This window comes from Amblyraja radiata, chromosome 6, assembly GCF_010909765.2.
Source record: "Amblyraja radiata isolate CabotCenter1 chromosome 6, sAmbRad1.1.pri, whole genome shotgun sequence".
Lineage (NCBI taxonomy): Eukaryota > Metazoa > Chordata > Chondrichthyes > Rajiformes > Rajidae > Amblyraja > Amblyraja radiata.
In genome coordinates, this window is record NC_045961.1 from 97,293,451 (window position 1) to 97,319,565 (window position 26,115).

Genomic DNA, 26,115 nt, shown 5'->3' on the forward strand with positions numbered 1-26,115 from the left:
ATGCAATGGAGGTTCTCCGGGACATTTGAAAGGCACCAGGGATCACTTTATGCCCTACGGGCGGATCATCTGTGGTGAAAACACTTTGACCAGGTGGATGTTTCCAATGGTTTAGCCATGGTCGTTGGATCACAGCATCTTCTATTATATAGACAGCTTGTCGTTTACTGTTGATGCATTGGACTACAATCTGCAGTCAGGAGAGATCTGTAAGTATCGCAAGTTTACTTCATTCCCGTGCTTAATCAATTTAATTTGTTTAGGATGCATCAGAGTCACAAATGTTGGCTGCCATTAGTTGCCCTGAGATCCGGGTGGAGCTGGGATTCCCCTGGTTTGGAATTAGGTTATGAACTGGTGTGACAAGTGCAAAATCTATCTCATTTTTTTAAATTCCATCTTGCAGGACGGATAGCAACAAACATAGAACAGGAGGTGAGCAGGCAAAGATAGATTTTCACCAAGCCTTAGTGGCTTTGAAGAGTTACAGAAAGCATTGGGCGATGGCTTGAAGTCAACCAATTTATCACCAAGAGGATCCAGAAAACTGAGAAAGACACAAAGTGTTGGAGTAACTCAACGGGCCGGCGGTAGCTCTTGGACGGGTTCCCACCCGAAATTCAATAGACAATAGACAATAGACGCAGGAGTAGGCCATTGGCCCTTCGAGCCCAGCACACCATTCAATGTGATCATTGGCTGATCACCCCAATCGGTACCCCCGTTCTTGCCTTCTCCCCATATCCCCTGATCTAGCTCTCTCTGGAAATGTCCACCTCCACGATCCCAGAGATGCTGCCTGACGCCCTATTACTCCAACACTCTGTGTCTCTTTTTGTAAACCAAGCGTCTGCAGTTCCTTGTGTCCACACAAAAACTGAGGATGGTTGGGAGCAAAATAAACATTTTCCAGTAGATAGACACAAAATGCTGAGTAATGCAGATGCATTCGGTAGTGCATCCAATAGCATAGAGAGTGTGAATCTGTGGAATTCTCTGCCTCAGAGAGCGGTGGAGGCTGGTTCTCTGGATGCTTTCAAGAGAGGAGTTGGATAGAGCGCCTAGGGATAGCGGAGAGAAGGCAGGAACGGGTTACTGATTGTGGAGTGGTCAGCCATGATCACATGAATGGCGGTGCTAGCTCGAAGGGCAGAATGGCCTATTCCTACCATTATTGTCTATTGTAAACTCAGCGGGCAGGCAGCATCTCTGGAGAGAAGGAATGGGTGACGTTTCGGGTCGAGACCCTTCTTCGGAATGAGAGTCAGGGGTGAGGGAAACGAGAGATATGGAAGGGTTAGTGTGTGAAAATGAGAGAGATCAAAGGGGATGAAGACCAATGGAGAATAGATCATTGTTAGCTAGGGGAAGGTGACATCGAGCATACAAAATAAAATTGAATAAGCAGGACGCTCAAACTAGCGGATTTGATCTCTCGTTTTCACACCCTTCATTATGTCTCGTTTCCCTCTCCCCCGATTCTCAGACCGAAACAGAAACATAGAAAATAGGTGCAGGAGTAGGCCATTCTGTCCTTCGATTAGCCATGATCATATTCAATATGACATGGCTGATCATCCCAAATCAGTACCCCATTCCTGTTTTTTCCCCCCATATCCTCGATTCCTTTAGCCCTAAGAGCGAAATCTAATTCTTTCTTGAAAACAGAAGGGTCTCAACCCGAAATGTCACCCATTCCTTCTATCCAGAGATGCAGCCTGTCCCACTGAGTTACTCCAGCATTTTGTGTCTATCCTTGGTGTAAACCGGCATCTGCAGTTCCTTCCTACACAAAGTGGTTGAATTAAGTTTTGTCTGAAGTCGGAGGTTTCAGGAGTTCACCAGGATTACATCTGGAGCCCAATCAGCTTCAAGAGCTTCAATGATCGTCCCCCCACCGTGAGAACAGAGCGGGTTGGCTTGTTGATCATTTCATTCCTTCATCATCCGTAAATCAATTGGTAATGAAACAGCACGAACGTTCCCGCAACGGAGCTTGCACTCTATCTAAGCTCGCTCTTCCATGTGGCAGGCGACGGAATCATTTGTAAAGTATCGGTGTATTTTGAACAGCAAATCGAAGGGTCGTCTACCGGCTCGAACAAGATGAGTCTATACCGGATGGGCAGTGCATCGACAGTGAAGGGAAGCTCTGGGTTGCCTGTTACAACGGTGGCAGAGTCCTTCGTATTGACCCGGAGACAGGTCAGAGGAAGTCACGATGGTGTATTTGCATTTAGTTCATCCTGAACAAGTGCCTGGGATGGATTACAGCGTGGGTTCACCAGGTTAATTCCCGGGATGGCGGGACTGTCATATGTCGATAGAGTGGAGCGGCTGGGTCTGTATACTCTGGAATTTGGAAGGATGAGGGGGAATCTTATTGAAGCGTATGGGATTATTAAGGGATTGGACACGCTAGAGTCAGGAAACATGTTCCCGACGTTGGGGAGTCCAGAACCGGGGGCCACAGTTTAAGAATAAGGGGGGGGGGGGGGGGGGCATTTAGAACAGAGATGAGGAAGGGCTTTTATACCCAGAGAGTTGTGAATCTGTGGAATTCATTGCCTCAGGAGGCCAATTCTCTGGAATTCTCTGGATGCTTTCAAGAGAGAGTTGGATAGAGCTCTTAAAGATAGCAGAGTCAGGTGATAAGGTGAGAAGGCAGGAACGGGGTACTGAATGTGGATGATCAGCCATGATCACAGTGAGTGGCGGTGCTGGCTCGATGGGTCAAATGGCCTACTCCTGCACCTATTGTCTATTGTACATTGATGGGAGAAATAATCAGGGGCAAGTAAGCTCAAACTAGAAATGTGGATTTTGAGCATCTTCTGATTTGCGCACCAACTGATGTTACATAGAAACATAGAAAATAGGTGCAGGAGTAGGCCGTTCGGCCCTTCGAGCCTGCACCGCCATTCAATATGATCATGGCTGATCATCCAACTCAGTATCCTGTACCTGCCTTCTCTCCATACCCCCTGAACCCTTTAGCCACAAGGGCCACATCTAACTCCCTCTTAAATATAGCCAATGAATTGGCCTCAACTACCTTCTGCGGCAGAGAATTCCAGAGATTCACCACTCTCTGTGTGAAAAATGTTTTCCTCATCTCGGTCCTAAAAGATTTTCCCCTTATTCTTAAACTGTGACCCCTTGTTCTGGACTTCCCCAACATCGGGAACAATCTTCCTGCATCTAACCTGTCCAACCCCTTAAGAATTGTGTACGTTTCTATAAGATCCCCCCTCAATCTTCTAAATTCTAGCGAGTACAAGCCGAGTCTATCCAGTCTTTCCTCATATGAAAGTCCTGCCATCCCAGGAATCAGTCTGGTGAACCTTCTCTGTACTCCCTCTATGGCAAGAATGTCTTTCCTCTGATTAGGAGACCAAAACTGTACGCAATACTCCAGGTGTGGTCTCACCGAGACCCTGCGCAACTACTAATTCTTGATTAGTAAGGGTGTCTGGGGATATGGGGAGAAGGCAGGAGAATGTGGTTGTGAGGGGGAAATGTAGATCGGCCATAATTGTACAGACTTGATGGGCCAAACGCCCTAATTCTGCTCTTAGAATATATGTACGTACAATTATTTTCTCTCATGTCTGAAATGTCACATCTCGAAGATATGAGATTCGTCCTATCAGGCAAATCAGACCAATTCTTAAAGATTTGGCCTCCCTTTATCGACTTATTACAAGCATGTGGACCAACACAACCTTAGAAATTAACTATTTCAGAGCCGGGTGAGGGGTGTGTAAAGATACGAAGCAGGTACAGTATATCCCTTTTAACTTTTCTTATTTTTCTCTTCTCTATTCTTTAAAAAAGAAAGAAAAAAAAAACCATATATATATATATATATATATATATATATTTTCTCCCTCGAGCCACTTCCAAAGGCAGATACTGTTCCTGAGAGTCATACAATCATGGAGTGATATCGCACAGAAACAGGCCCTTCGGCCCAGCTTGCTCATGCCGACCAAGGTGGCCCCATCTACACTGGTCGCATCTGCCCATGTTTGGCCCGTATCCCTCGAAGCCTTTTCTATCCATGTACCTGTCCAAGTGTCTTTTAAATGTTGTTGTAGTTTCTGCCTCAACTACCCCCACCTGGCAGCTCATTCCATATGACCACCACCGTATGTGTAAAAAAGTTACCTCTCAGATTCCCATTAAATCTTTCCCCTCTCACCTTAAACCCGTGTCCTCTGGTCCTTGAGTCCCCTACTCTGAGAAAAAGAATCTGTGCTTCGACCCTATCTTTCCCTCATGATCTTATCCACCTCTACAAGATCACCTCTCATCCTCCTATGCTCCAAATAATACATTTTCAGTCTGCACAGCCTCTCCCTGAAGCTCAGGCCCGCAGGTCCTGGCAACGTCTTGTAAATCTTCTCAGCGCTCTCTCCGGCTTAACAACATCTTTTGTGGGATCACACTTTTGTCCTTCCATCTCTGGCTTTTACCCAACCGTCTACATGTACAAACAACACAGAACCGGCGACTTTGCCTGCCAAGATGTCCTGTCTAAGCTTGTCCCGTGTACCTGCATTCGGCCCACGTCCCCCTAAACCTGTCCGCGTCCCTGTTCGAGTGTCTCTAACGTACTGTTATAGCACTTGCCCAAACTACCTCCATGGGCAGGTAGACACAGAATGCTGGAGTAACTCAGCGGGACGGGCAGCATCTCTGGAGAGAAGGAATGGGTGACGTTTAAGGAATGGGTGACGTTTCGGTTCTTTCCTGCCCATTACCTCCTTCGGCAGCTTGTTCCATAGACTCGCCACCCTGCGAGTCATCTTAGGAGGGATGTGGATGCGGTGACATATAGAATTGATATGTTAAAATATCTTTTAACGTTGAATATGTTTAGTTGGATGTTATATATACTCTTCCAAGCCCAGCAGAGGTGACAGACAGTGTTGTGGAGGGGCCGGTGTGTGTGTGTCCCTGTGTTGACCTTTTGCTATCTTGGTCGATCTCTCATTTCCCTGTGTCGGCAGAAATGTGCACTCTGCCGGCTGGAAGAAAAACAATGAAACCTCCCAGAAGATGAAACTCAACATTCGCTGCTTTTGTACCTTAAGATATAACTCTCCCACCCGGAGACCCTCTGTCTGCCTGGGTGTGTTACTCCTAACGCACGAGAGGTCTTCTCCATTGGACTTTGGGAGGATCGATGTCGGGAATGGGGGTAGGGAGGAGGGGGGTGTCTGTGTTCAGACAACTTCAGAAGAGAAAAGATTTGAGCTAACTTTTCCTGTTATGTTCCTGCATAAAGCAACATTTAAATGTCCAACACTTTTTCTTTACAAGCTCGAAAAGGAGTGAGAAGAAGAATAACTTATTTAATCTCACCCCTTCTCCCTAAACCCTTCTTCCATATTTAATAATTAATTAATTAATCATAATAATACCCCAGACAATGTTTAGAGAAGCATACAGACATATATATATATACATACAACTGATATACACATACAAGTAATATGTATGAAGTAACCAAAAAACATCAATAAATAATAAATAAAATAATAAATAAATAAATAAACATTAACCCCCGTTTGTCAACCATCCCCTTCATTCCTGTACCTTGTGAAAAAAAGTTGTTTGTATGTCATTTTGAACTGGTTCGTGTTTGGACGTTGCTTTAACTCCACATTCAAACTGTTCCACAATCCTACTCCACAGACCGAAATACAAAACGTTTTTCTGGTCGTGCGGACTCTTTGTGCCTTAAAATTAAATATTCTTCTTTTAACGTATCAAATCTATATTTGTCCTCATCTCCTTCCTAAATGAACGTTCTTTAATTCTCGGGTCTTTAGTCCCGGGCGCTCTCACTAGTGGAAACAAATGAAACACAAACTCTCTCTAAAGCCTAGTTTTCATCTTCTGGGGAATTTTATGCATCATTTTGATCGAGGACGCGATAAAGCCACCGTCTCAATGAACACGGTCGTACAGCACGGAAACTGGCCCTTCGGCCCAACTTGCCCACCCTGACCTACACTCGTCCCACCTTCCTTGACATGGCCCTCCGAACCTTTCCTATCCATGCAGCTGTCCAAATGCGTCTTGATCATTGTGACATTACCTGCCTCAACCGCCTCCTCTGTGGCAGAGCATTCCACCCTTTGTGTTAAAACGTTACTCCTCGGGTTCCTATTAAATCGTTCCTCCCCCACCTCCTTAAACCCAAGTGCTCTGACTCTTGATTGTGTAATTGTGTAGTATGTGAAAATGATGATTCAGTTTCACCACTGATGCAGCGTTACGCAGCTGACTAGGGTAAAGTCTCCCTAAGTTTCCTGCTAGGCCCCAGTGGGTAAATATCATCTGTTTCCCCAGTCACGGTTGCTGCCCGATCACCTGAGTCTTTCCCCAGCACCTTCTGTTTTGGTTTTAGATTTCCACTGTCTGCAGCTTTTGGTTTCGTCTTAAAGGCGACCCGATTCATTATTTTATAGAACAATTCAGCTTTGTTCAATAGTTCAGTGGGCTGGGGCGCTACAGACCCGCGCGGGAAGGTAGACGTTCCCGCCTCCCCACGAGTCTCGGGCAGATGGGGCTCGTCAGCCTGGGAAGGCAGTCCGTCTAGGAGGGGGAAGACTCTGATTTAAAACCTCCGCTGCCTCGTGGCCGTATCCAGTCGTGGAAAAGGCTCCAGGAGCGAACCTCAAGAAAATCCGGAGCCCCTAAGGCAGTTGGTCGTTGTCTACAACCTCGCTCCGGCAGCTCCTGCGACGGCGCTGGTGCCAAACTGTAACGGCCCCGCTGTTCCTTTGGATCGATCGGCGACGTGGAGAGGGGGGGGGACGTGCTGCACGGGCCGCAGCCTGTCCTCCATATGACATCGCCCAGGCTCGCATCCATCCGACCAGGACGCATCACCCGTGGTCAGTCACGACCGGGAGGGGCCTTCTCTTTATTGTCACCCACGCACAGAACAATTAAATTCTTTGGCACAACCCACAAACGCACGGTCGCCGTATTGTGGCGCCGTTTGCAAAGAAAAAGTACAAAGCCCAAAGTCCACGTGTTGGAAGTGCTGGAGCGCTCCCGATCCAGGTCAGTCCCCAGGCTGCTCCCGCCTAGATTACTGCAACTCTCTTTACACTGGCAACAGCCAATCTTCCCTGTCCCGCCTGCAACTGGTCCAAAACGCCGCAGCGAGACTCCTGACGGGCACCCGGAAAAGGGACCGCATCACCCCGACCCTGGCCTCTCTCCACTGGCTCCCTGTGCGGTTCCGTCTACATTTCAAGACCCTCCTCTATGTCTACAAAGCCCTCAATGACCTCCAGGTCCCTCAGATCGGCCGACTTGGGGCTGCTGAATATTGCGGTTGCAGCTCCTAGACTGTGGAACAGCATCCCCCTTCCCATCAGAACTGCCCCCTCCATCCACTCCTTTAAGTCAAGACTAAAATCTTATCTATACTCCCAAGCCTTTCCTGACGTCCACTGAGCGAGGGCTACATGTATATATGTATGTAGTTTGTTTGTTTATACTGTTCTTATAACAAATGTAAGGCACTTTGGCCAACGAGAGTTGTTTTTTAAATGTGCTATATAAATAAATGTGACTTGACTTGACTTGACTTGACTTGGCAGGCAACGGCAGGCAGTGTCTGTCACTTCCACCTCCTCCAACCTCATCTACTGTATCCCCTGTTCCAGATGTGGACTCCTTTATATCAGCGAGACCGAGCGCAGGCTCGGCGATCGTTTCGTCGAACACCTCCTCCGCTCAGACCGCCTGAACCCACCCGATCTCCCGGTTGCTAAACACTTTAACTCCCCCTCCCATTCTCACGCTGATCTTTCTGTCCTGGGCCTCCTCCATTGTCAGAGTGAAGCCCAGTGCAAATTGGAGGAACCGGGCACCTCATATTTCGCTTGGGTAGCTCACACCCCAGCTGTATAAACATTGACTTCTCTAACTTTAAGTAACCCTCGCTTTCTCTCTCTCTCTCTCCATCCCTCTCTCCCCTTCCCAGTTCTCCGACCATTCTGACTGCTCCTGATGACATTTTATTCCTGTCGGCTTTGTTGTTGCCGTCTCCTCGCTGACTATAAATCTATTCTACATTGTCCTTGATCTCCGTCACCTTTGATGTCTCCTTCTCACACCCCGAACTTCCTTATCTCCACCCCTCCCCCTCCCCCCCCGACTCTCAGTCTGAAGAAGGGTGTCGATTTAATCTATCTTGAAAACAGAAGGGTCTCAGCCCGAAACGTCACCCATTCCTTCCATCCAGAGATGCTGCCAGAGAGAGAGAGAGAGGGTGAGTGAGGGGGAGAGAGAGGTGGGGAAGAGGAGAGAGGCTGGGGAAGAGAGAGAGGGGAGAGAGAGGGGGGAGAGAGAGAGAGAGGGGATAGAGGGGAGAGAGAGAGAGAGGGGATAGAGGGGAGAGAGAGAGAGGGGGGAGAGAGAGAGGGGATAGAGAGGGGATAGAGAGAGGGGGAGAGAGAGAGCGGAGAGAGAGAGAGAGGGAGGAGAGACAGAGGGGGGAGAGAGGGGAGAGAGAGAGAGGAGAGGGAGACGGGGAAGAGAGAGGGGGGGGGAGAGAGAGAGAGGGGATAGAGGGGGGGGGGGGAAAGAGGAAGAGCAGAGTGAGGGGGGGGGGGGAGCTGAGAGTGAGAGGGGGGGGAGAGAGGGTGGGGGGAGAGGGGGAGAGAGAGAGAGAGGAGAGAGATAGAGGGAGAGAGAGAGAGAGAGAGAGAGTGGGGGGGAGAGAGAGTGGGGGGAGAGAGAGACGGGGGGAGAGAGAGACGGGGGGGGGGGGGGGGGGGTGATCATGGCTGATCATCCAACTCGGTATCCCGTACCTGCCTTCTCTCCATACCCCCCGATCCCTTTAGCCACAAGGGCCGCATCTAACTCCCTCTTAAATATAGAAAATGAACTGGCCTCAACTACCTTCTGCGGCAGAGAATTCCACAGATTCACCACTCTCTGGGTGACAAAGGTTTTCCTCATCTCGGTCCTAAAAGATTTCCCCTTTACCCTTAAACTGTGACCCCTTGTTCTGGACTTCCCCAACATCGGGAACAATCTTCCTGCATCTAGCCTGTCCAACCCCTTAAGAATTTTGTGCGTTTCTATAAGATCCCCCCTCAATCTTCTAAATTCTAGCGAGTACAAGCCGAGTCTATCCAGTCTTTCTTCGTATGAAAGTCCTGACATCCCAGGAATCAGTCTGGTGAACCTTCTCTGTACTCCCTCTATGGCAAGAATGTCTTTTCCTCAGATCAGGAGACCAAAACTGTACGCAATACTCCAGGTGTGGTCTCACCGAGACCCTGTGCAACTGCAGTAGAACCTCCCTGCTCCTACACTCAAATCCTTTTGCTATGAATGCTAACGTACCATTCGCCTTCTTCACTGCCTGCCGCACCAGCATGCCTACTTTTAGTGACTGGTTTACCATGACCCCCAGGTCTCGTTGCATCTCCCCCTTTCCTAATCGGCCACCATTCAGATAATAGTCTACTTTCCTGTTTTTGCCACCAAAGTGGATAACCTCACGTTTATCCACATTGTACTGGGGAGACTTTAAACTAGAACGGTTGGGGCGAGGGACTCAAATAGAGAAAGCTAGTAGACGGAATGGGAGGCAGGAAGCAGAAAAGGGAAGCACTGGGACACAAGAGGAGAAAGAAAAAAAAGGAAATAAACAGAGAATAAGAGGCGGGGGGGGGGTTTCTTAAATGCGCATATTTTAATGCTAGGAGCACCGTAAGAAAGGTGGATGAGCTTAGAGCCTGGATTGACACCTGGAAGTATGATGTTGTGGCGATCAGTGAAACGTGGTTGCGGGAGGGCTTTGATTGGAAACTAAATATTCCAGGATTTCGTCGCTTCAGGTGTGATAGAATTGGAGGGGCAAGAGGTGGAGGTGTTGCATTGCTAGTCAGGGAAGATATTCCAGCAGTGCTTTGGCAGGATAGATTGGAGGGCTCGCCTAGGGAGGCTATTTGGGTGGAACTGAGAAGTGGGAAAGGTGTAGCAACACTTATAGGGGTGTATTATAGACCGCCAAATGGGGATCGGGAATTGGAAGAGCAAATATGCAAGGAGATAGCAGATATTAGTAGTAAGCACAAGGTAGTGATTGCGGGAGATTTCAACTTTCCACACATAGACTGGGAAACACATTCTGTAAATGGGCTGGATGGTTTGGAGTTTGTAAAATGTGTGCAGGATAGTTTTTTGCAGCAATACATAGAGGTACCTACTAGAGGAGGGGCAGTGCTGGACCTCCTGTTAGGAAAGGAGACGGGACAGGTGGCGGAGGTGTGCGTTGGGGAGCACTTCGTGTCCAGTGATCGCAATACCATTAGTTTCAATATAATTATGGAGAGGGTCAGAACTGGACCTAGGGTTGAGATTTTTGATTGGAGAAAGGCTAACTTTGATGAGATGCGAAATGATTTAAAAGGAGTGAACTGGGACGTTGTGTTTTATGGGAAGGATGTAGAAGAGAAATGGAGGACATTTAAAGGGGAAATTTTAAGAGTACAGAATCTTTATGTTCCTGTTCGGTTGAAGGGAAACAGTAAAAATTGGAAAGAGCCCTGGTTTTCGAGGGAAATTGGACATCTTGTTGGGAAAAAGAGGGAGATCTACAATAATTATAGGCGGCATGAAGCAAACGAGGTGCTCGAGGAGTGTAAGGAATGTAAAAAGAATCTTAAGAAAGACATTAGGAAAGCTAAAAGAAGACACGAGGTTGCTTTGGCAAGCAAGGTGAAAGTAAATCCAAAGGGTTCCCACAGCTATATTAATAGCAAAAGGATAACGAGGGATAAAATTGGTCCATTGGAGAGACGGAGCGGACGGCTGCCTGCGGGGCCAAAAGAGATGGGGGGGGGAGATATTGAACCGTTTATTTTCTTCGGTATTCACCAAGGAGAAGGATATTGAATTATGTGAGGTCAGGGAAACGAGTAGAGTAGCTAATGGATACTGTGAGTTTCAAAGTAAAAGAAGTACTGACACTTTGAAAAATATAAAAGTGGATAAGTCTCCAGGTCCTGACAGGATATTCCCTAGGACATTGAGGGAAGTTAGTGTAGAAATAGCCGGGGCTATGACAGAAATATTTCAAATGTCATTAGAAACGGGAATAGTCCCCGTGGATTGGCGTACTGCGCACGTTGTTCCATTGTTTAAAAAGGGTTCTAAGAGTAAACCTAGCGATTATAGACCTGTTAGTTTGACTTCAGTGGTGGGCAAATTAATGGATGGAAAAGATACTTAGAGATAATATATATATATATATATATATAAGCATCTGGATAAACAGGGTCTGATTAGGAACAGTCAACATGGATTTGTGCCTGGAAGGTCATGTTTGACTAATCTGCTTGAATTTTTTGAAGAGGTTACTAGGGAAATTGACGAGGGTAAAGCAGTGGATGTTGTCTATATGGACTTTAGTAAGGCCTTTGACAAGGTTCCTCGTGGAAGGTTGGTTAAGAAGGTTCAACTGTTGGGTATAAATGCAGGAGTAGCAAGATGGATTCAACAGTGGCTGAATGGGAGAAGCCAGAGGGTAATGGTGGACGGCTGTTTGTCGGGTTGGAGGCAGGTGACCAGCTCGTGGGGTGCCTCGGGGATCTGTGTTGGGTCCTTTGTTGTTTGTCATGTACATCAATGATCTGGATGAAGGGGTGGTAAATTGGATTAGTAAGTATGCAGATGATACCAAGATAGTTCAAGTTCAAGTGAGTTTATTGTCATGTGTCCCTGTATAGGACAATGAAATTCTTGCTTTGCTTAAGCACACAGAAAATAGTAGGCATTTACTACAAAACAGATAAATGTGTCCATATACCATGATATAAATATATACACACACATGAATAAATAAACTGGTAGTGCAAATAACAGAAAGTGGTTGCTAATAATCAGAGTTTTGTCCGAGCCAGGTTTAATAGCCTGATGGCTGAGGGGAAGTAGCTATTCCTGAACCTGGTAGTTGCAGTCTTCAGGATCCTGTACCTTCTACCTGGGGGTGTTGTGGATAACGACGAGGATTTCCAAAGTCTACAGAGTGATTTAGGCCATTTGGAAGAATGGGCTGAAAGATGGCAGATGGAGTTTAATGGTGATAAATGGGAGGTGCTACACCTTGGCAGGACAAATCAAAATAGGACGTACACGGCAAATGGTAGGGAATTGAAGAATACAGTTGAACAGAGGGATCTGGGAATAACCGTGCAAAGTTCCTTGAAGGTGGAATCTCGTATAGATAGGGTGGCAAAGAAAGCTTTTGGCACGCTAGCCTTTATAAACCAGAGCATTGAGTATAGAAGCTGGGATGTAATGTTAAAATTGTACAAGGCATTGGTGAGACCAAATCTGGAGCATGGTGTACAATTTTGGTCGCCCAATTATAGGGAGGATGTGAACAAAATAGAGAGAGTACAGAGGAGATTTACTAGAATGTTGCCTGGGTTTCAACAACTAAGTTACAGAGAAAGGTTGAATAAGTTAGGTCTTTATTCTCTGGAGCGCAGAAGGTTAAGGGGGGACTTGATAGAGGCCTTTAAAATGATGAGAGGGATAGACAGAGTTGATGTGGACAAGCTTTTCCCTTTGAGAATAGGGAAGATTCACACAAGAGGACACAACTTCAGAATGAAGGGACAGAAGTTTAGGGGTAACACGAGGGGGAACTTCTTTACTCAGAGAGTGGTAGCGGTGTGGAATGAGCTTCCAGTGGAAGTGGTGGAGGCAGGTTCGTTGGTATCATTTAAAAATAAATTGGATAGGCATATGGGTGAGAAGGGAATGGAGGGTTACGGCCTGAGTGCAGGCAGGTGGGACAAAGGGAAAAAAGATGTTCGGCACGGACTTGTAGGGCCGAGATGGCCTGTTTCCGTGCCGTAATTGTTATATGGTTATATGGTTATACTGCATCTGCCATGCGTTTGCCCACTCACCCAGCCTATCCAAGTCACCTTGCAGCCTCCTAGCATCCTCCTCACAGCTATCACTGCCCCCCAGCTTCGTGTCATCCGCAAACTTGGAGATGTTGCATTCGATTCCCTCGTCCAAATCGTAAATAGCTGGGGTCCCAGCGCTGAGCCTTGCGGTACCCCACTAGTCACTGCCTGCCATTGTGAAAAGGACCCGTTTACTCCTACTCTTTGCTTCCTGTCTGCCAGCCAGTTCTCTATCCACATCAATACTGAACCCCCAATACCGTGTGCTTTAAGTTTGTATACTAATCTCTTATGTGGGACCTTGTCAAAAGCCTTCTGAAGGTCCAGATATAACTGGTTCTCCCTTATCCACTCTACTAGTTACATCCTCGAAAAATTCTATAAGATTCGTCAGACATGATTTACCTTTCGTAAATCCATGCTGACTTTGTCCAATGATTTCACCACTTTCCAAATGTGCTGCTATCCCATCTTTAACAACTGATTCTAGCAGTTTCCCCACTACCGACGTTAGACTAACTGGTCTGTAATTCCCCGTTTTCTCTCTCCCCCTGACTTTTTAAAAAGTGGGGTTACATTAGCTACCCTCCAATCCTCAGGAACTACTCCAGAGTCTAAAGAGTTTTGAAAAATGATCACTAATGCATCCACTATTTCTGGGGCTACTTCCTCAAGTACTCTGGGATGCAGCCTATCTGGCCCTGGGGATTTATCGGCCTTTAATCCGTTCAACTCACCTAACACCACTTCCCGGCTAACCTGGATTTCACTCAGTTCCTCCGTCTCATTTGACCCCCGGACCCCTGCTATTTCCGGCAGATTATTTATGTCTTCCTTAGTGAAGACAGAACCAACGTAGCTATTCAATTGGTCTGCCATGTCCTTGTTCCCCATGATCAATTCGCCCGTTTCTGACTGCAAGGGACCTACATTTGTTTGAACTAATCTTTTTCTCTTCACATATCTACAAAAGCTTTTGCAGTCAGTTTTTATGTTCCCTGCCAGTTTTCTTTCATAATCTATTTTCCCTTTCCTAATTAAGCCCTTTGTCCTCCTCTGCTGTCCTCTGGTAGGCTGCTTTTTCTGGCTAATTTGTACGCTTCACCTTTTGTTTTGATACTATCCCTGATTTCCCTTGTTATCCACGGATGCACTACCTTCCCTGATTTATTTTTTTGCCAAACTGGGATGAACAATTGTTGTAGTTCATCCATGCAGTCTTTAAATGCCTTCCATCGCATATCCACCGTCAACCCATTAAGAATCAATCGCCAGTCTATCTTGGCCAATTCACGTCTCATACCCTCAAAGTTACCTTTCCCCTTGTTTCTGAATTAACGATGTCACTCTCCATCCTAATGAAGAACTCAACCGTATTATGGTCACTCTTGCCCAAGGGGCCACGCACAACAAGACTGCTAACTACTACAAGACTCCTTCCTCATTACTCAATACCCAGTCTAGAATAGCCTGCTCTCTCGTTGGTTTAGAAAACTATCCCGCATACATTCCAAGAAATCCTCTTCCTCAGCACCCTTGCCAATTTACAATTCACCCAATCTATAGGTAGATTGAAGTCACCCATTATAACAGTTTTACCTTTGTCGCACGCATTTCTAATTTCCCGTTTGATGCCATCCCCAACTCCACTACTACTGTTAGGTGGCCTGTACACAACTCCCACTAGCGTTTCCTGCCCCTTAGTGTTTCGCAGCTCTACCCATATCGATTCCGCATCCTCCAAGCTAATGTCCTTCCTTTCTATTGCGTTAATCTGCTCTCTAACCAGCAACGCTACCCCGCCTCCTTTCCCTTTCTGTCTATCCCTCCTGAAGATTGAATATCCCTGGATGTTCAGCAGCTCCCAGCCTTGGTCACCCTGGAGCCATGTCTCCGCGATCCCAACTAGATCATAGTCGTTAATAGCTATCTGCACATTCAACTCATCCACCTTATTACGAATGCTCCTTGCATTGAGACACAAAGCCTTCAGGCTTGTTTGTACAAGCAACACTCTTACTTACCCCTTATGCTATTACGCTGAAAAGTGGCCCTTTTTGATTTTTGCCCTGGATTTGCCGGCCTGCCACTTTTACTTTTCACTTTACTACCTATTGCTTCTACCCTCATTTTACACCCCTCTGTCTCTACGCTCTCCGACATGCACTACCACTTCCGGATGTTCACCTTCGCCCTTGAGGATTTTCTGCACTCTGTCCGTGACATCCTGGATCCTGGCACCAGGAAGGCAGCACACCATCCTCGCATCCCGTCTGTTGCCGCAGAAACCCCTGTCCGTACCTCTCACAATGGAGTCTCCCACTACAATGGCGTTGCCTGCCTGCCAGGCCTTTTTGGTTTTGGCTCAACAGCCCTATTGGCATCGCAAGCCAGTCCGCCGCCCAGTGTAAACACCTCTTCTGTCCCGACAGCTTCTAAGTGGGTGAACCTGCTCACAAGAGGCACAACACCCGGGGACGTTGGCATTCCATGCTTCCCTCCCTTTCTCACTGTCTCCCACCTTCTCTCTTCCAGTACCGGAGGTCGTCCACTTGCTTCTCCAGTTCCCCAACACGGCCCTTCAGGAGCTCTACCTGGATGCACTTTTCGCATTTGTAGCAGCCAGAGGCACCAGCGGTGTCCTTGACCTCCCACATACCTGCAAGCATGGCACTGAATCAGCTTGCCTGACATCTCCTTCTTTCGTCTCTCCCTCTCCGGCGGCGTATTGCGTAGTCTCCTCCCCTCAGCCTCCTCGCCGAAGACTCTCGAGCCAAAGACTCACACTTTACTCACAGGGCACTTGACTCTCGAGCCAAAGACTCACACTTTACTCACAGGGCACTTCCCTCACAAGGCCGCTCCCTCACTGCCGCTCGCTAAGTCCCGTCTTGCTTAAATTGACTGATAAATTGCCTGATTCACCAATTTACAAACCAAATTCCTCAGTTTTCAACTGTTTTCCCAGCACTGACTCACTTCTCTCCTCCCACTAGGGTTAGAGCCAATCAGTCTTATCTCTTGCTTATCTCCTGCTGCTGTTGCTCCCAAACCTACAGCAGTTCTGAGTAAAGTCTGCCTGTGCTTGGCCTCTACTTTTCCAACTCTTTTCACTTCGTATCCACTCCCTGCACATTCGGTGCAATTTACAGATGCTAATTAACCGACAGACCTTTTCCTAGTCTCTTTCAGAGATGCTGCCTGACCTGCTGAGTTGATCGGCCGACGGCTTGTATAGGTCCGGTAAACGGTGCTCTGCAATATTCCCTGCTGTTACAAAATGACAGGAGAGAGTGGGTCTAGTGGTATGGAGGCCAGTGGAGGAGAGGATAATGAAGGAAATGTTGAGAAGGAATGGGAAACCGTGGGAACACGGGGTAGTCCCAGGAAGAAAAAGCAGCCGTAAAAGAAGGAAAAGCAATATTGGTGGATCGGAGAGTGAAGACAAGGAACCAGAAAATGAAATTTCGTTAAATGTAGTGGTGAGGTTTGAAGGAGAAGGAGGAGTAAAGAAGATAGAGCCAATGAAGCTGACAAAAATAATCAGAGCCCAGGTTGGGGAAGTAAAGTATGCAAGAGTGCTGGAAGATGGAAACATGCTAATAGGGTGCAACAGTGAGGCTCAAGTTGAAAAGGCAATGAAAATGAACAAGATTGACAAAATCAAAAGAATCAAAGTAGTGAGAGTGGGAGAACGGAGGAGGGCAGGGTGTAAAGGGGTTATCTATGGAATCCCTCTCAAAGTCAATATGAGTGAACTGGTTCAGGAACTCAGAAAGAAATGTGAATTAATTATGAATGCCAAAAGAATGACCAAAGGAGCAAAGAAAGAGGAAACGGAGTCAGTCCTGCTTGAATTCAAGACAGAATCCCTTCCAAAAGTGGTCCATTTTGGATTCATGCGATATAGTGTAAGAGAGTACCTACCCAAACCAATGAGGTGCTTCAAATGTCAGAAATTTGGGCATATAGCTAAAATGTGCAAGGGGGCGAGGGAATGCATGCGCAAGGTGTAGTGGGGACCATGAATATGGTCAGTGTGGAGAGGGGGTCAGACCAAAGTGCAAAGTGTAATTGTGGAGGAGAGCATAGTGTGGCTTACTGGGGCTGTGAGGTGATGAAACGCGAAGCTGAAGTACAAAACATAAGAGTGAAGGAAAAGGTCTCCGATGCAGAGAGAGGCAGCAAAAAAGGCTGACCCTACAAAACAGATGAATGAAAGAAGGATCAGGAGGGAGCAAGATATGGGCATAATGGAAACAATAAAAGAAAAAGAAAAGAGTATACGGAAAGAAAAGAAAAACCTGGTTATATTTATAGCAGGAGTAATAAATGCGACAGCAGAAGTAAAATCCAAAACAGAAAGGATCCAAATCATTGTAAAGGCTGCAGTCCGCCACTTGGGCATGGCAGGATTGAAGTGGGAGGAAATACATGATGGTCTCGGTATCCAGGCGAGCCAAGAGTCAACATGTGTGGGTTAATAATATTCATGTGAATCCTACAATGGAATGCACGAAGCTTGTTAGCCAATGGGCAAGACTTTAAGCAATTCATAGACAGTAGGAAGGAAAAACCAGATGTCGTATGTATCCAGGAAACCTGGTCGAAACCAAGTTTAGATTTTGTTCTATATGATTAGGTTGCAGTGAGATGTGATGGGGGGGAAATGGGGGAGGAGGGGGTTGCGCCACTTTCGTTAAAAAGGGGATACCATACAAGGTATTAGGAATTGGGCAGGAACAGGAATATGTGGTAATAGAAGTGTGGTCTGAGAGGAGGAAAATAGTGGTGATAAATTACTATAATCCATGTAAGTGATTAGAGGTCAATAAGTTACAGGAAGTAGAAGGCCAGAGCAAATCTAATGTTATTTGGTGTGGGGACTTTAACGCACATAATACATTATGGGGCAGTGGAAAGTCAGATAATAATGGACAGGTAATTGAGGAATTATTAAATGATGGTAATCTAGTATGTCGAAATGATGGAAAGAAGACCAGGGTAGATGTTAGGACAGGGAAGGAGTCTGTGTTGGACCTTACACTTGTTTCTAATAGGATTGCTGCTAAATGTAACTGGGAAGTATACGAAAAGGGTACCATAGGAAGTGATCATCATCCTGTGCTATGCAAAATAAATATTACTTTAACTATGAGTAAAGAAAACAGAAGTGGACGATGGGTGTTTGGAAAGGCTAATTGGGAGAAATTTAAGGAGGAAAGTGATAGATATGTAAAACCGATACAAGAAGAGACAGATATAGAAAACTTTGAGAATAAATTGTCAGAAGGTATCAAAAGAGCAGCATTAGTTTCCATACCTAAAAGTAAAGGAAGGTCAAAAAGGAAAGCTGTGCCATGGTGGGACAATAAATGTAAAGAGGCGGCGGTGGTGAATAGAAACAGAGCATTCAGATTATTAAAAAGAACTCATAACTACCAACACATGATTAATTACAAACAGGCTCAGGCAATTGTAAGGAGGACTATAAGACAAACAAAAAGAGCATATTGGAGGAAGTATTGTGATTCAATTGGAAACACGACACAGGTAGGGGAGATATGGGGGATGATTTAAAAAAATGGAAGGTGATAAAAGGGAGTGGAGTTATCCTATCCTAACAAATGGAGATCAAACTGTAGTCTCAAATAAAGACAAAGCAGAACTAATGGTTAACACTTTTAGTAGGGTTCACAGCTCTCGCAACTTATCAGATGAAGGAAGAAGAGGTAGGGAAAGAACAAGAGAGGAAAATGTTGAGGCCTTACAAAGGAAAGGTAGGTATCACAGAGGACAAGTACAATATTCCATTTAATTTGGGGGAGCTAAAGAGAGCTCTGGCCAAGTGTAAGAACTCAGCCCCAGGGAAGGATGATATTTGCTACATAATGATAAAGCATCTAAGTGAGGAGGGACTCCAAAAGATACTTGCACTATATAACAAGGTGTGGGAAGAAGGGCGAATACCGGAGAGGTGGAAGGAAGCAATCATTGTGCCTATTAGGAAACCAGGGAAAGATGCAAGTCATCCAGTAAATTGTAGACCTATAGCTTTAACAGCACACATGTGTAAACTGATGGAAAGAATGGTAAATGAAAGATTAATGCATCTAATGGAAGAAAAACGGTATAGTGGCTAATTATCAGAGTGGCTTTAGAAAAGGGAGAGGTACTAATGATCCAGTTCTGTGCTTGGAAGATGATATAAGGAAAGCACAAGTTAAAAAAGAATCTGTAGTTACCGTATTTTTTGATGTAGAGAAGGCTTACGATATGTTGTGGAGAGAGAAGGTCTTCTAATAAAGCTGCATTTAATGGGAGTAGGAGGAAATATTTTTAACTGGGTAATGGATTTTCTTAACGGTAGAAGTATCCAAGTTAAAATAGGGTCAGACATCTCTAGTAAATGTGTAGTCGAAAATGGAACTCCCCAAGGAAGTGCGATAAGCCCGATCCTATTCTCAATCATGATCAATGATATATTTGCAAACATTCAACCAGAGATGGGGCGATCGCTCTTTGCAGATGGATGATGGCAGCCTATGGAGAAAGGGGAAGAATATAGATTTTATCGTGGGTAAAATGCAGCAAGGGATAGCCCAGGTGGAAGAGTGGGGAGTGAAATGGGGTTTTAAATTCTCTATAGAGAAGACAACGACAATGGTTTTCACAAGGAAGGAAATTAAAGAGGATGTCCAGTTAAAACTATACGGCAACAATTTGGAAAGAGTAAAATATTTCCGTTTCCTGGGAGTCCATTTTGACTCCAGATTAACATGGAGGGTCCACATTACAAAAATAATTGGAAAATGCAAAAAGGCCATCAATGTAATGAGATGCTTAGCAGGTTTAGAGTGGGGAGCAGATATATTATCTCTTAAACATATCTATGTATCACTGATCGGAGCCAGACTAGAGTATGGCAGTATAGCTTATGGATCAGCATCTAAGTCAGTGTTGTCCGAGTTGGACAAAGTCCAAGCGGAAGCTCTAAGAATCTGTATAGGAGGTGTGCGGACGTCACCTGTATGTGCACTACAGGTGGAAACTGGGGAGATGCCGTTGAGACTGCGCCGCAGACAACTAATGGCTAATTACTGGCTAATCTTTAAGGGTCATGGAGAGAACCACCCAACAAAACAGGTAGTACAGGAGTGCTGGGAGAGAGGGGTGGCTCAGTCTGGAAGCTTCGGCTGGGTTGGAGGAGGTGTGGCAAGGGACATGGAAGTAGAGGACAAAGAGTTCTGCCCTGCAGTATTGTGGCCATCTGTCCCAATATGGTTACTGAACATCCCAAAAGTTGATCTGGAGATATGGGAGGCAAAAAGGAGGGGAAAAAAATTCGGACCTAAAAACAGAACACCATAACCATATATATAATAGATACAGGGAACACCTCTTAATTTTCACAGATGGATCAAAGGCCCCAGAAGCTGAAACAACAGGGGCAGCTGCGGTAGCGCAAGGGATGAATGTTGAGATTTGCAAAAGAACAAATAACTATTTGGCAGTGTATACAGTGGAACTGTACGCTATTTTGATGGCAGTTCGGTGGATAGAACAGGTGCAACCATGCAAAGTATTAATATGTAGCGACTCATTGTCTGCAATCCAGAGTATTGGGTCTGGTGCATCCCATAGGCGGCCTGACCTAGTGTATGACATTCTACTACTATTAAGCCAAGTAACAAGGAAGGGCAGTGACGTGACTTTGTTGTGGGTCCCAGCACACATTGGTGTGCTAGGAAATGAAAAAGTGGATAAATTAGCAAAAGAGGCCGTTAAAAAAGAGAACAGAGAGGTAAACCTACAATTATCCAAATCTGAAGGAAAACACATGGTGTGGAAGAAAATAAATCAGGAATGGCAACAATACTGGGAACAGGAGACAAAGGGGAGACACCTCTATTCGCTACAAAATAGAGTGGGCATTACAGCAAGAAGGGGGGGGGGGGGGGGGGGGGGGAACAGGAGAGAACAGGTAGTATTAGCAAGATTGAGGATAGGACACACTCACCTGAACAGCACATTACAAATGTTGGGAAAACACCCTACTGGGCTGTGTGAGGAATGCCATCAGCCGGAAACAGTTCAGCATGCTCTAGTTGCATGTAGAAGATATGAAACAGAAAGAAGAGTTTTGATCAGTGAAATGAAGAAAATTGGAATGACAGATATATCAGAAAAGAACATTCTAGAGTATGGAGGGGAAGGAAAAGGAGTAAAGGTGTTGTTTAATTTCTTGAGGGCCTCTGGCCTTATAAAAAGGATATAATGTAAAGACATGAGGACTGTGGAGTGAAGCCAGAAGGTGGCAGCAATGCAACATTGTGGATGCCGGCTGCCGTAAAACTCCAAAGCAGAAGCAGAAGAAGAAGAAGAAGAAAAAGAAAAAGAAGAAGAAGCAGAAGGAGAAGGAGAAGGAGGAGAAGGAGAAGGAGACCTGCTGAGTTATTCCAGCATTTTGAGTCTACTTCCCTTGTTCCTTCAGTTCTTCCTGCCACCGCTCAGCCCATTCAATCCCGTTATTTCTCCCACATCCCGGCTCATCCCGACACTCTGCCTCTCCAGTCAACTCCACCAGACATTCATGATTCACCAGGATGGGTTTTCAACAGAGATTGCCAAGTGCCTATCGCACTGGAAGAACCTGTCCAATGTATCCTTCATCCTTTTACCAGGTATATCCAACACTAATCTGCTAATATCATACAGATGATGAATTAAACCTAACTTCCTTGTTGCGGGCATCAGTTCTCTTTTGAGCAATGTCGTGCGTGCTCCCTATGTTGGTGACACCAAACACAGACCTGCCGACTGATTTGCAGATCACCAATGGCCACTCTATCAGCAAGTTGCCAATTGCGTGTCATTTCAATTCCCCTTCCCATTCCCACAATGACCCGTTCATCCTCGACCGCGGCACAGTGGCGCAGCGGTAGAGTTGCCACCTTCCAGCGCCAGGGACCCGGACCTTCCAACCTGACGAAGGGTGCTGTCGGTGCAGAGTTTGTACCTTCTCCCTGTGACCACGTGGGTTTCCTCCGGGTGCTCCGGTTTCCTCCCACATTCTAAAACCCCTGTCCCACGGTACGAGTTCATTCCAAGAGTTCTCCCGAGTTTGCCCCGATTCGAACTCGGTGATGGCCACTCGTCGGTACTCGGGGCTCTCGTGGACATTTTTCAACGTGTTGAAAAATCTTCACGAGTCTTCCCGTGCTTACCTGCCGTTAGCGAGTCTTCCCGAGCACCTGCCGTTAGCGTTACGAGCCGCTAAGAGACGTCCCCGAGCTCCGACGTACCCGCTACGTTCATTCTCCGTGCTTACCACGAGTTTGAGTTTTTTTAAACTCGTGAGAGCTCTTGGAATGAACTCGTACCGTGGGGCAGGGCTATGACTGAAGATGCTAAACAGGTTTGTAGGTCAATTGGGTTCTGGAAATTATCCCCAGTGTGTAAGGTAGAACCGGTCACTGGGGTCATTGCTGGTCGGTGTGTGGACTCAGTGGGACAAAGAGCCTGTGCCCACGGTGTATCACTAAACTAAACTCTTCCCTTCCCGTTGCTTTTCCCCTTCACTTCACCACTGAGATTTGTATCGCTAACTTACACTGCCAGATATTTATTTTCCTTTCACCGTTGGTCATTTCTCCCTTTCATTGTCGAGGTTTATTTTTCACTGCTTCTGCCAGTCTTTCATTCTGTTCGGACCACATTATTAATCAATTTCCAGTTTCGTCCACTGCACGACTCGTACCTGTAACCGAGGAAGGTGTTTATTTCAGGAAAAAGACTCCAGACGGTGAAGCTGCCCGTCAGTAAAACAACATCTTGCTGTTTCGGAGGAAAGGATTACTCTGACCTTTATGTGACCTCGGCCAGCAAACGAATGGACCGAGAGTCGCTTCAGAGGGAGCCACTGGCGGGTGGGATTTTTAAGGTGCGTTGAATTGTCTTTCTGTCTCCCGTTAGCAATGGGGTTGTGTTTTAATCAGGTGTCTCCCCACGTTCTCGCTCCTTCTACTAATCTCTAACGTATCCTGGGATAAATGCAGAGGGTGCCTGTTACATATGGAGTCAAAAGAGAGTGAGTGACATATCATATGCAAGGAAATGGGAACAATGAAATTCTTACTTACAGCAGCAATAACCGGATTGTAACCACAAACCTGGGCTGGGGCAGAACATTCAACAGTCCATTTGGCTGCACAAATGGCACAGTCAATAGCTCAAGAACACAAGGGAACAGGGGCAGGACTAAGCTGCGTGCCCCCCTGAATCCTGCACCGTCTTTCAGTGTGGTCATGACCGGTCAACCCCTCCCCCCCCCCTGTGCCCGTTCCCCAGGCAGGGGCCCTCGATTCAACTGATTGATGAATTGATGCTTCGTTATCACATGTGACATGCCACAGGGACACTCTTTGTTTTGCACACTACAATTACAATTACAATTCAATTACAATTCAATTTATTGTCATTTGGACCCCTTGAGGTCCAAACGAAATGTCGTTTCTGCAGCCATACATTACAAACAAATAGACCCAAGACACAACATAATTTACATAAACATCCATCACATTGCTGTGATGGAAGGCCAAAAAAACTTATCTCTCCACTGCCCTCTCCCCCCCGATGTCAGAGTCAAAGTCAAAGCCCCCGGCGGGCGATGGCGATTGTCCCGCGGCCATTAAAGCCACGCCGGGTGATGCAAGGTCGCACACCGGGTTCTTGATGTTAGAGCCCCCGGCGTGCGCTCGCAGAGTCCCGCGGCCATTCCAAGCCGCGCGGGGCGGTGCTGTAAGGCCCCGCTCCAGGAGCTCTTCAACCCCGCAACTCGGGCGGGAGAAGTCGGTGAGCCGCGCCGCCCACCGCACACTATACACAAAGTATGCAAAGAGTCGCCACGTAGAGGGCGCCAACTAAGTTACAGAGTGGGCCCCAATAGTCCCTCTTTGTTCTCTTGGCGCTACCCCCCCCCCCCCCCCCCCCCCCCCCAGACGCCGGGCACCTCCTTGTTTTCTCTGCGGAGTGTCCTCCATCTTTCAAAAAAGGTATCGTTCCTCTTTAAATCATCTGACGATCTAACCTCCAAGATTTAAAAAAAAAAACCCTTTCCTTTCAGATCTCCTTTAAAACTCCTTCACCTTAAACCCATGCCCTCTCGTTACCACTGGAAACGCATCTCTATCGGGTGAAGAGACCGGCGGGTGCCCGGAATGCGCTGGCAGGGGTGGTAATAGGATCGGCCACGATCATATTGAATGGCGGTGCAGGCTCGAAGGGCCGAATGGCCTACTCCTGCACCTATTTTCTATGTTTCTATGTTTCTATGTTCTATTTCCACCATTGTGACGTGAGCTCGAGCTGACTAAAGTCCGCGTGGATTTGGAAGATTTGCGAGCAGAAGGTTAACGGTTTTACTGGCAGATATTTTGTGGATGTAAACAGGAAGTTACAAAGTGAATGAGCACCATTTTATTTTTGTCTCCTAGGTTACAGGACTGGGGTGTGAAGGGGCTGCCGCCACATTCATTCATGGGATAGAATCTTTTCTAACCGCTTCGCTGCCAATGGAGAAGAGACTCAATAACATAGCTGTATGAATAAACAGAACCACAATCAGACCCACCTGCCTGGAGACACATCTAACCATTTTCTCTGCAATGTGTGCGAATGTAAACTGTAACAGTCGTGCCGGTTCACTGTGTGAAAATGCTCCCAACAAAGTTATTTCTGCCTAAGGAGAGTCCATGTGAGCTTTCATTCATAGAAACATGGACATAGAAACATAGAAAATAGGTGCAGGAGTAGGCCATTCGGCCCTTCGAGCCTGCACCGCCATTCGATATGATCGTGGCTGATCATCCAACTCGGTATCCCGTACCTGCCTTCTCTCCATACCCCCCGATCACTTTAGCCACAAGGGCCACATCTAACTCCCTCTTAAATATAGCCAATGAACTGGCCTCAACTACCTTCTGCGGCAGAGAATTCCAGAGATTCACCACTCTCTGTGTGAAAAATGTTTTCCTCATCTCGGTCCTAAAAGATTTTCCCCTTATTCTTAAACTGTGACCCCTTGTTCTGGACTTCCCCAACATCGGGAACAATCTTCCTGCATCTAACCTGTCCAACCCCTTAAGAATTGTGTACGTTTCTATAAGATCCCCCCTCAATCTTCTAAATTCTAGCGAGTACAAGCCGAGTCTATCCAGTCTTTCCTCGTATGAAAGTCCTGCCATCCCAGGAATCAGTCTGGTGAACCTTCTCTGTACTCCCTCTATGGCAAGAATGTCTTTCCTCTGATTAGGAGACCAAAACTGTACGCAATACTCCAGGTGTGGTCTCACCGAGACCCTGCGCAACTACTAATTCTTGATTAGTAAGGGTGTCTGGGGATATGGGGAGAAGGCAGGAGAATGTGGTTGTGAGGGGGAAATGTAGATCGGCCATAATTGTACAGACTTGATGGGCCAAACGCCCTAATTCTGCTCTTAGAATATATGTACGTACAATTATTTTCTCTCATGTCTGAAATGTCACATCTCGAAGATATGAGATTCGTCCTATCAGGCAAATCAGACCAATTCTTAAAGATTTGGCCTCCCTTTATCGACTTATTACAAGCATGTGGACCAACACAACCTTAGAAATTAACTATTTCAGAGCCGGGTGAGGGGTGTGTAAAGATACGAAGCAGGTACAGTATATCCCTTTTAACTTTTCTTATTTTTCTCTTCTCTATTCTATAAAAAAGAAAGAAAAAAAAAAAAAAATATATATATATATATATATTTTCTCCCTCGAGCCACTTCCAAAGGCAGATACTGTTCCTGAGAGTCATACAATCATGGAGTGATATCGCACAGAAACAGGCCCTTCGGCCCAGCTTGCTCATGCCGACCAAGGTGGCCCCATCTACACTGGTCGCATCTGCCCATGTTTGGCCCGTATCCCTCGAAGCCTTTTCTATCCATGTACCTGTCCAAGTGTCTTTTAAATGTTGTTGTAGTTTCTGCCTCAACTACCCCCACCTGGCAGCTCATTCCATATGACCACCACCGTATGTGTAAAAAAGTTACCTCTCAGATTCCCATTAAATCTTTCCCCTCTCACCTTAAACCCGTGTCCTCTGGTCCTT

The 26,115-nt window shown here is 46.3% G+C and overlaps 1 pseudogene; it reads left to right on the top strand.

Annotated features, from left to right (window-relative positions):
• Positions 1 to 24,805, top strand: LOC116974740 (annotated as a pseudogene).
• The last annotated feature ends 1,310 nt before the right edge of the window (positions 24,806 to 26,115 follow it).